We start from the raw sequence: 11,607 nt of genomic DNA, 5'->3' as shown, positions 1-11,607 counted from the left end.
AATTTTTCCAAATCTCCATGTCTGTGAATATGACAACATCTATAAAGACAGAAAAGTGTTTGTTTTGGTGGTTCTTGCACTGTCTTTATTATTTGCAGAAGTTTCTCCGTCAATTATGCAATGACCAATTTTCCTACTCCTGCACTTGGAGCTGATATCACTTGCTTTCACTTCCATTGATACAAGATCACATCCTTGTCTAGTTTATGTCAACTGCCAGGCCAATTGAGTGACAAGTATTCTTCCATGATCGTCGAAAGGATCAATGTTCCACACCATTCTGAAACACATTTCGCTTTTCTTTTATTATTTTATTTGCATCAGAGCAATAAGTCCATATTTACTACCAAACATGCAAAAAACAAACAATACAATTAATCTTCACAACAACCCAGTTAATACTGGGTCTGCTACTATTCGGTGAGTCCGATTCGGTGAGTCCAATTCGGTGAGTTTCTAACCTCTAACCCTAACCCCAAACCCCTAACCCTAAAACGGCAATGATAATTAGGCTACAGTACCCGATAATTTAAAAAAAAAAATTGAAAAAATCCCCCGTTAAGGGATCGAACTCACCGAATCAGACTCACCGAATCGGACTCACCGAAACGGGCCATTCCGGTTAATACTTCATAAGAATACTAATGCTTTGTAAGAATAATAACAATATTCCTCTTTTTTTGTTTTGTTTAACTTTAAACTTTATATCTGTCCTGATATCACGATCTTGTCCCCTGTCTTAAAACATTAAAGCAAGACATGCTTATACAGTATAATATACATTGCACCACATGTTTCTTACACAATAAAACAGTATAATTGTCAATTGATATCTAAAACTCCATTCACAACAAATTTAATTAGTAACATGATACATCTGCTTACAGTAGTGAGTATCAGCATCAAATACAACTGTTTGTTTCATGTACTATTCAACCGTTCTATGTAGGCCTACTGTTCAACAGTTTCAATCAACTGTTTTTTTTTACACAATCGAAACATGTGATAATATCAGCAAATGCTTGATTTTTTGTGTGTGTGTTTGTATTAAGGATGTGCCGATTAATCGGAATCGGCAGGTATCGGCAATTTTTGGAGAACCGGCATCGGCATCGAAAGAAATTGCCGATTCTATATCAAAGTTTCCTGATCAAAAGTAGCGCGAGCGCATGGAAATATCGATCAAAGAACGGCTTCTTTGAACAACCGCATCAGCGTCAACGAGCATTCGGAGAGCGGTAGTCTAAATTATGATGTCACCACCATCGTCAATTAAAAGCGAAAGAATTTTTAGCACAGGTGGCAATATGTTTACGCCTCAACGGAACAGACTTACTTCAGCAACTGGAGAAAAGTTAATGTTATTGCATTTTAATTTACGTGCCTTTAATTTTGAATATTAAAAAGCGGAAATGTTCTTTGTAATTATTGTTTATTTGTTGTAAAATTCGTAGTCACTGAAAGTTGCTTAATGTTAATTTACTAAGCAGAGAGAAGTAACTTCCAAGTATTGGCCTATTACGCTTAATGCCTTTAACAAACAATTGTGTGATTGTGCAAACGTAATCAAACCAGCTACCCGGTAATCTTTTTTCACGTGTTTGCTAAGCAACAAAATTGGCTGCAACTCTGCGTTCGAAAACAATACTAATTTCTTCACAAGATGTTTTTCTTTTTTCGCCTATTGATGCACTTTGAATGCAAGGCTGGTGTGTCACTTTTTTAAAGGTTTTTGTATATTTAATACCGCTGCGTTCATTTTCTTTTACACTCTAGTTTTTTTATCTTCTTGTTTCTGGCACCTTCTTGAATTCTGCGAGAAAAATACTGCAAACCGCACAAGATAATATTTTGCACACTGCATCAAGCTACGTTGATTTTGCACTCTGTGAGCGATGGCAATTTTTCTCTTTTAACTGATTTCCGCGACAAATTAAACGTGTGTCTATCACCACTTTGTAGCGCACAAGAAGTGAAGAACTACAGTAAAAAATCAAGCTGTCTAAAGCAGGCGACAAAGTGAACGCTTTTAGACATTTCAAAGGCAGCAACTTGTAACAAAATCGCAACCACTTGTAGAGCGCCAACTAAAAGCAGCTTTAATCATTTAACTAAAGAATCGGCATCGGAATCGTTAAATATTTAAGAATCGGCATCGGAATCGTCATCGGCAAAAATTTTGTAATCGGCACATCCCTAGTTTGTATGTTTCTTATGTATATTATTTTGGCCTACCTATTCAGACCTCCACCTGTTTAGCTCAGTGGTTATGCGGCCGACTCAAGATCACGGTTCAGCTCTTAGTTGCGCGCTTGAGAAACGCATTTCAAAACTGTTCCACATTCAGAGACGCTTAGGGGATGAAATAATCTTCCGACAATAAAACTAACAACAATCGAAAAACGTCACTCTGCATTTTGGGACTGCTCTTTATTTGGGACTGCTTTTTTTGGTAAAAGTAGCGCCGCTACCGCTACTTTTACCAAAAAAGTAGCGCACTATTGCCCACCTCTGAATGCAAGTAGTAGAGCTGAAAGATAAGCTCTGAGAGAGACATGCCTAAAATGGACAACACGAACAACATAAGGTAAAGGAACCAAGATTACAAACCTGGAGATGGGGTCCTCAAGACTGTCAACCCACACAACCAATTTCCTGATGATACTTTAATCTGTGCCATAAGGCCGTCACAACAGAAACGCAAGACAACCCCTCATCTACCTATGCTGACCAGATCTTTGCAAATGCTTTATGACCAAGATTTAACGCATGTCAAAGCGAGTACATCAACCACCTTTATAAATAATTACTGACTAAACCAGGCTAATTAGCCTGCTAGTTAGTATGAACAGCAAGTTAACCAATTTTTATATCGAAGTTTGTTGTTTGCTGTTGCTGAGGCCTGAGAGAGTCAGACCGTAACACAATGTCTCGCTTGAGTGATTTAGTATTTTTATTTACTGTTGTTCAGAAAAAAAAAACAATTTGATTGAATGAGAAATTCAATTTATTTTTCTTTGTCAAAATGCAAAAGAAACGATGTTGTGGAAATGAAATATAGTAACTAAACCAACAAAACGTGGCAAAAACTTAATGGTTTAAGACGTTTGTCGCTTCACTGATTTGTTCAATGCAAACAAATTATGCATCAACTACCCTACTCCAAGACGTTTTACATGTTACTTCAGTGTTTCCCAACCCGGAAGGCTCTGGGTGAGTCCGCAAGCACATCAACTAAGATCAAGGAAAGCAAAGACATTTTAAACAAAGACATTTAGTTATTCAATTTTTGGAAAACAAAGACATTTTAGTTATTCATTGTCTTTTTCATCGAGAAAACCTGGCAGCAAAAGAGATTCAAGAAGACCTAGCCATAGTCTTCAATGAGTCCCGCCAGTAGCGCACCCAGAAAAAAGTTTAGGGGGAGGCTGATTCAGAAATGTCGGCTGAGTGATTTGCGAGAATAGTGACAGCAGTGACGTATCTTGGTGGGTTGAGCAAGGGAAGCAATGAAAGTCGTAAGGGCAAAAGCGTGCAGGCACGCATATTCTAGGGGGGTCTGGGGGCATGCCCCCCCGGAAAATTTTTGCAAAACTACACTCAAATAATGGATTATAGTGCCTTCTGGAAACATTTTTAGGGTAATATTTGTATGAAATTTATTAGCAGATAAACAGCTATTAACTTAAAATGAAAGGTAGCTCTTAACAAAGGGCAAAAACTGCGGCTCAAATTAGAGAACACCAAAAATTCAGCTTAACTGCTCAGTTACAGCTACCTGCTGCTGTAGTAGCCAGGATATCAGTGTAAATCTAACATTAGGCTCAAACTTTTCCTTGCGAGGCAAATATAACCCCAAAGCCTTAGATTTTCTCATTAGGCTACGCACCGGAATAATACCCAACAGGAAGTAACTTTGAGATTGCTTCCACAGATTAGTTAAAAGAAACGTAAATCGCGTAAACTTTGATCTGCTTTTTTCCTTTGTTTCTTCGTATAGCAAAAACGGGAGCAATGGATGCGGTACGAATCTCTGCTTCCGTAAGCTTCCAACTTTTTAAAATTAAAACCTAGACGGGGACATGAGTTAGAAACTGTTCTATTCGTATTCAGGTAAAGAAATTACGAAATCGTTTTACTGAAAAAAATTTTTTTTTTCAATTTTGGTAGGGGAAGCAATGCTTTCCTTGAGGATACGCCCCTGTGTGACAGTGACTATTGTCATTGACTATTGTCAGTGACTAGGCCAATACCCATCCTTTTGATTAATATTTAAGGCACTCACGGCCCACAACCCACCGGTTGCCGATACATCAGGATTTGTTCTCTCAATCAGATTACAAGTTGGCCTAGTGAACCCCATGTTACTAGCACCATCAGCATCCTACATTCCTACGTCTACTCTCGCAATCTTCTATAGATGTTGACTTTTTCCTCATGTATGACAAAATAGAATTAGCTTTCTGTTTGCATAAGTGCAAAAACAACAACTAGCACGAAAACAGTTTGAAACAAAACACGAATTTTGTAAACATTAAATTTGATGTGGACGTTTTTCCTACTTACAAAACATTCAAAATTAGTTCGTATTTTCACTGAAGTCCTAAACGCCTTCATCTTTCTGCTCAAATTTCGTATACAGTTTTACATGTCCGTGTGATTCAGCATTGACGTAGGCTACGGTAGCCTACATCGGTATGTCCACCAGTGACCAGACATTTGACGACAAGAGCATCTGAACAAATAAAAGTGCCATCAAAAACCTAATCATGGAGTGTTCTTTATGTACCGATCGAAAATTCTCTGCTGACTCATTTAAAATTTTACGCAAAGGCAAATTTTACATCAAAATTCAGGAAGCAGTGTTAATCAAAAGCTACAACCCAAATGTAAACAAAAAATTAACTTATTTGCTGGAGGCGCGTCTATTTTTCTCAACATTTACTTGATGTAGGTATCATGTTCCCTGTGGAGCAAATTTTTTTGTAGTTATTCACGTAGTTGCCTTTTCCTAATAGTTGAAATTTATTGTATTTTTACAGATATTTTCAGGTTCCTGATGAGGGCTTAAGTTAAGTCGAAAACGTTCTAGTGTTAAAACTATTTGTAAATATGTAAAATATATTGTTATAATGATCAGCCCTGTTGTATTCCTGTGTCTTATTCATATCTAACCTGTAAGCAAGGTATAAATGGGGAACATACAAAAACTTGGTTTTTGGTGGCGGGTTTGGGGGGGGCTTGAGCCCCCTTAGCCCCATGCTGGGTGCGCTACAGAGTCCCGCCCTTTATGTACTCGTATATTTCGAGCGTTGTGTGACGAGATGGGTGCGGAGCACACTTGGGCTTTTATTTCATTCGAATATCCTTTGACTGTCACGAGGAAAAGTGTTAGAGTGGCTAGCCTATGCAATGAAATCGGTGCTTTTTTAAAAGAGCAGAATCATAAACTTACCAAGCGATTCAGCGACAACGAGTGGATTGCGAAATTGCTGTTCTTATCTGATTTTTTCAGCCATTTAAACCAGTTGAACACTACTATGCAGGGAAGAAATAAAATCTTTTTGAATGTATCGGAAGACATTGTCGTATTTAAAGGTAGGCTAAAATGAAACTGTGGATACATCAAATGGAAAGGGGAAAGATAGCTGCTTTTCCTGCTTTAAACGCACTTTTGGAAGAAAAATTTGATTTGAAGAGCATCGGTGGAATCTTTCTTGAGCACCTGACTTCATTTATGTTCGAGCTGGACAGATATATTCCTTCCCACAATTTCAACAAAGAGTTTAAGTGGGTGCGAAATCCCTTCGAGGTTTCAATACTACTGGTTCATCTGGAAATAGATTGCATTGGTGAACAACTGGTTGTGCTGCAAAGTCGACAGCTGTGGAAAGAGAAGTAGCCTACACAAAGGTTTCTCTGACTCAATTTTGGGCCAACGTCCAAGTAATGGAACTCAATCTATCTGAACTCTGTTTGCAGGCAACATGAGCTCTTTCCCAAGTAGCAAAGATTGGCGTCTAGCCAGCTCCACGCTAGCGAAGTTATTGGCGACGCGCCAGCGATAATCGCCAGCCAGCCGCCACCGATCTGCTCATCGCATAGCCGGCGTAACGCTGGCGAAGTTCGACAATAAAGTCGGCTGTGCGTAAGCGCCTCGATGGCGAAAGTCGCTCAAGTTAGTTAACGGCGCGCTGTCTGTACGCCAACGAATTTCGCTAAACTTACTGGCACGTTTTTGCGGCTGCGCGCGCTGTCGCTGGACTGACGAATGTCGCCCTGCTGAAGCCCTTTTTTTTCGGCCACCAGCAGCAGCTGTTGTTTGCGAAATTATCAAAACAAAACACTAAAACTTTTTGAAGCATTTTGTGTATTAATTGTATTTTTGTGGTTAAAGCGAGACGCAATTCGAGAATGTAAAACAACAAAAAACAATGAAGATTTTTAATACACTGTCTTACCACAGCTCCATTTTCGTAACACAATGCTAAAAAATGTTTCAGTAATAATGAAAGGCGGTTTTTCTGATCATTTGTAATACAAATAACAAAACAATTTACAAGTCCAAGCCATGTGAGAGCAAAGCTAAAGACTATAAACATGAGATTATTTGTAAAAGCCCAGCAGCTGTTTAGTGAATTTTGACAGTTTTCGCGAAACAATAATTTTTAAGCAAAAAATTCTATTAAAAAAAACTTTCTTGGTTTTCCAAACTATAATGAGTTTGATTAAAATGTTTGCTTGCAAGATTTACTTTAGGCCTAGGGTAGGGGTAAGTAAAATTTACTCCCGGTTAGAAACCAATTGTGTACTACATATGACAGTATCATAATTATATAAGCATATACGATAGGTATTCCAATACGTCAAAATTACAGCACTGGAAGAAAATACACAGCAACATCAAGAACACTACTATTGCTTCCACTGTACTCTATGATGTAATAAAGATTAATACGTAGCCAGCAGGGAAATTCAAATTAATGAGTTTTTTGTGCTATCTGGCTTTGAGGGTTGCCAGCACGGCAACCACAATTATAGGGAAGGGCCGCCTGAACGACGACCATAACGCATTTTCGTTTGCACATCTGTTGTGGCTGTCATGCTGGCAACCTTCAAAGCCAGATAGCACAAAATTCAAACCCTCATAACATACCATTGCATGAAAAAAAATGTAAATCCACGTAGGGTACATGCAGTATACCAACAATCATGAGTGATTATTGCGTTCCGACATCCATTAGGTAAATAAAAAAAAAATGGGAACAGGTCGTTTTGACGCCAAAAAGCTTTGGTTCGGGGTAATGTTAGGGATTAGGACTGGCGGCAAAACACCCCTCCGAAAACACATTTGAATAACAACATTAAACATATTAATTAAATGATTAATAACATTAAACTCGACTTCACTACAAGAATTAATATTAGTGAATAGACGGCACAACAGTGTTTGGTAATAGCTTGTTGGGATAAGATTTTCCCAAATACAACTACTGTACGAAGGAAGCAAACCGAATTAAGAGGCACGCAAAAATAATAATTCGCAGCAAGATGTTAAAAGAGAACACTAAAAGGTCAACAAACAATCAAAAAACAGATAGCTTTCATGTATCGTCCGAATTTTTATCTGCGCCGGAAGTTTTGTTTGCCCGGTTCTTTTTTTTTCATTTCTGTCACCAGCCGCCTTCAAATACCGCTTCACTGCAGATTTGATAACTTTGTCCGTCGCCTTGGCTTGCCTTCGAATCACATCTGTAATAATACAATATGAGCTCTCTGTGAAAACAATTTTGCTTACAACAACAACAACTTAATTACACTACTAACTCATTATTAGGGATCGAACCGATGGCAAGTGTCCTTAACCTGCATGAGGACATGAGCGGAGTTCATTACAATTAAATGTACTGTATAAACCCCCCTATGACGCAGCAAGACGGGTAGTAATAAAAAAAAAATTGTAATTAGGGAACGTTCAAATATTACGTAACGCCTGCGGCGGAGGGGGGGGGGGGTATGTAAAGCGTTACGTTAGCGTCACATCGGTGGTGGAGGAGATTTAATATAATTCATCAGTGATAATACTCAGCATTATTGAAACATCTTTTGTGATAAGTATGCATGGTGCTATTATGCATGTATGCATGGTGCTAGCAATAGCATGCATAGTATAGTATGCATGGTGCTAGCAATAGCATTGCAGCACTTATTACTGACGGTAGCTCGTAAAACTACGTAATAAATACAAACTTACCAAATAACACTTTTTATTTTCAGATCAAGAAAGGCAGTTTTTTCGTTTTTTCCACTCCAATTAAACTGAGCCGCCAGATCGTCATTCATTAAAAGTCGCATAACTCTCCACACAGTTTCCGTACAATCATTTCCTCAAACCGTTATTTTCCATCGCTGTTAAATGAACATCCACACGTTACTCAATAGTCAGTTTAGAACTGAACAAGGTAACAAGCGAAGTCTAGATCGTGAACTCAAACCAAACAACCACACGTTCTATATATTGGTTAATCGTTAGGTTATTCTTTAAAAATCATCATAAATTGGTGTAATAAACATGATTCTATTTTACAAACTAAATTATTTCTGCACACAAAATGTATGTGGAAGCGTTTAGAATTAGAGCAAAACAAACAAGTTTTAAAAATTGAAACTGAGCAGTTGAATAATTAAAAGCCCAGACAGCAAAATCTGTCATTTTTACATTGGTTCAATGTCCGCAGACGTCACATCAATGTAAAAATGACGAGTTTTGCTGTCTGGGAGGTTCTAATCTTTTTTTAGTATGATTTACTGTAGTTACCACATGCAAAACGAAAACAAACATGTAACTACTGTAATATGACAACAGTTACTTTATAGGTGCAATAACAAATATTTTGTCAACAGGTCATGTTAGAATTTAACTGATCGGTTGTTGCATGACATAAGGCTGGTGTAGCCATGTCGGAATAGGGATTGCATGTACCTATTCCGACATGGCCTACCACACATGTAGCTTGTGGCATAAAAGTGTATAACAAATGAGTACAGTGACTTACAATAGCTGCCAAAACATCCGCATCTTCTTCTCACTTTTCTTCCAGATCAAAAAGAGAGCGTTTGTTAGCTTGCTTAAATTTGGTAGCTTAAATCTTCATGTAATTAAGGTTAAAACACAATAGACTAGGACACAGTTCCCTCTTTCGACACTTTCTTACATGCTGTAGGCGTAACCGGGTACAGCAAAATAAGTGCAAAGTAAGCATTATTGTACAGCAGTCTACCCAATAACTGAGAAAGCGCAAAAGACAATTAATCAGACAAAGTAAAACAGGCTTTTCAAATCAAATCAACCGCGTGTTTGAAATGGCACGTGACTTCAATCAAGCGCAACTAAACGGTATGAAGCGCGAAGCTCGGCCTTTCGTACAAAACCAACACCATCTGACGAAACTCGACGGCGCGTTGCCAGCGGAAAGCGAGCGAAAATCGAAAGCGCGTCTCTCGCTCGAAAGTCGACGGCGCAGAGCTAGCAGAAAACGCTCACATTGACGACATCGAAAATCGTTAGCTGTAGGACAGCGCCTGACTGGCGAATATCGTCATGACTTTAAAGAAAAAAAATCATGACGATATTCGCCAGTGAGGCGCTGTCCTACAGCTAACGATTTTCGATGTCGCCAATGTGAGCGCTCGCCGCCCTGATGACGCCAGCTGCACGCCGACTATTGCTACCTGGGTTTGCCCTTTCCGACAACATATCTTTGTGAAGCTGGTTTTTCAGCACAAGCTATGATTAAAACCAAGTAGGCTAGGCTACCGCAACCAACTACAACCAGAAGACGACATCAGATGTGCCTTAACGACCATCAACCCCAATTTCCATGAACTGGTGAAGCAAGCTCAGGGACAAGGTTCCCATTGAAATTTGAGAATGTGAGCAATAAACAAATTTTGCTAAAACAAGTTCTTTTGTGATTGCTGTAACATGAGTCCGCAAGAGTTTGGGCTATTGCAAAAATAGTCCGTGAATTGAAAAGGTTGGGAAACACTGTGTTACTTGAACGAAAAGGAGGGTCTACTTCAAAACTAAGTGTAGGCTAGTCAACAACACAAAAATTCAAAAACAAACAACACCAAGTATCTTGGCATCATTCTTGATGACAAACTAAGGTGGAATTATCACATTGAAGATCTATCTGGGTCTTCTTCTTCTCTCGTTTGACTTGTAGCAGCTTAGATTGGCAATGCCTCCTCGTGCAGCCAAGATACGGTAGTTGGGTCCAGTTGTCGAATACCAGTGATTCCACTTGGGGGTCGTAAGATGGAACATTCGTGGAGTATGTGTTGCATTGTTTGTTCTACCGCTCCGCAGACACATATCGGCGAATTATGCAACCCCCACCTAAACAGATTAGCTCCAGTACAGCCAACGTCACATTCGACTAATGACAACAAACCGACAAGTAGCAAAGATCTATCTGGGTGATTGGCGAAAACATCTCGGATATTTTATAAAATTAGAAACTACACAAACATACAAAGCATGTTAACACTGCCATGATATAGCCATCATCATAGTGGAGCGATCCATTATTTCGTCATATAAGTTTCCCTTTCTTTTACTAAAGTAGGCCTAAACTACTTAACCTAAATTTATTTCCTAATGTTTCTGTAATTTTCCATGCAATCTGCTCCCGAAGTAAATAAGAAAAATGGAACTTGTGGTAACATTTATTTTACGTAATTTATAAAAATGTGAGTAACGATTTTAATTATAGCCTATTTATTTAAAGGTCTAATGTTTGTTTATAAGTTGAATTTTGAATTAATATTAAGTCTGTCTGACTGCCTTATGAAATTTCTATCTATCTAATTTACCTAGTTTGGTTATCTGACTCCATGAAATAATTTCCACACAATTATTGTTATTCGAATTATAATTTTAAGTTATCAGAAGGTGTTCATATAATATTGTAGGTCTATAACACAAATTGAATTTAAACATTACAGAATAGTGAAATTGTAGAAGAGGGAAACGTTATTACGAATTATTACATTTTTAACTAAACAATCATTTTATGTTTTTCTCAGCTGAGCTGGTCTGACTGTATTTTCCAAATGCGAACAAATCATTTTATTGTCAGTTCCCTTTTTCTTATTGACTTCGGGAGCAGATTACATGGAAAATTACAGAACCACTAGGAAATAAACGAGTTCAGTATGGTAAAAGGCAGGAAAACTTATATGATGAAATAATGGATCGCTACAAAGGCCCCCCAAATTTGGGCTAAATTGGAACCAAGGGTACCAAGTTTAGTTCAAATTTAAGGAGTTAAAAACGTTATGGAATAAAAATTTTCAGATATAGTATAAACTAGGTATGTTTAGTGTTTGTGATAATAATGTGGTGTTGTGTTGTGTTTGTGATATCGTGTCACGAAGTGATTCTGCGTGGATCAACCGCCTTCCGCAAAGGAATGTCTGCGTTTGTGCCGTGTATTTGAGTCCGCTGCTTGAAAAGTTTCATTGCTTTATGGGCGCCGTTGCAAGTCCTAGGAGGCTTTCATTGTTTGTCTGACTCTTTTCGTTAAAGAACAGACAGTGCCT

Source organism: Aplidium turbinatum, chromosome 6, assembly GCF_918807975.1.
Source record: "Aplidium turbinatum chromosome 6, kaAplTurb1.1, whole genome shotgun sequence".
Lineage (NCBI taxonomy): Eukaryota > Metazoa > Chordata > Ascidiacea > Aplousobranchia > Polyclinidae > Aplidium > Aplidium turbinatum.
The sequence above is the reverse complement of the archived record's forward strand: the minus strand, read 5'-3'. Positions refer to the sequence as shown.